Source organism: Bison bison, unplaced genomic scaffold (genome assembly GCF_000754665.1).
Source record: "Bison bison bison isolate TAMUID 2011002044 unplaced genomic scaffold, Bison_UMD1.0 scf7180017864383, whole genome shotgun sequence".
In the NCBI taxonomy this organism is placed as follows: Eukaryota; Metazoa; Chordata; class Mammalia; order Artiodactyla; family Bovidae; genus Bison; species Bison bison.
The window spans coordinates 6,446,178-6,446,478 of NW_011494955.1; positions in this window are offsets into that span (position 1 = coordinate 6,446,178).

The window sequence follows — 301 nt, forward strand, 5'->3', positions numbered from 1 at the left end:
CACTGCTCTGCCCTGCTGCCCTAAGCCTGCCTGTGAGCAGAGACCAGCCTGGGCAAACCGTGTGCCCTTCGTCTGCACACAGTAAGGTGGGAGGCACCATGTGGAACGATTGGAGTCTGCAGACACTCCCTGGCAATGGAGGGTGGGAGGCACCAACTGACAGCGGAGGGGGGAGGGGAGTGCAACCTGCAAACACAGCAAGAGGGATACAGGTCAGACCGCACACTGGAACTTTGCTGAAGAAGGGAAGATGGTGATGCTCCAGGTATCATCGGTCCAGAACAGAGGGTCCACAAAGGCT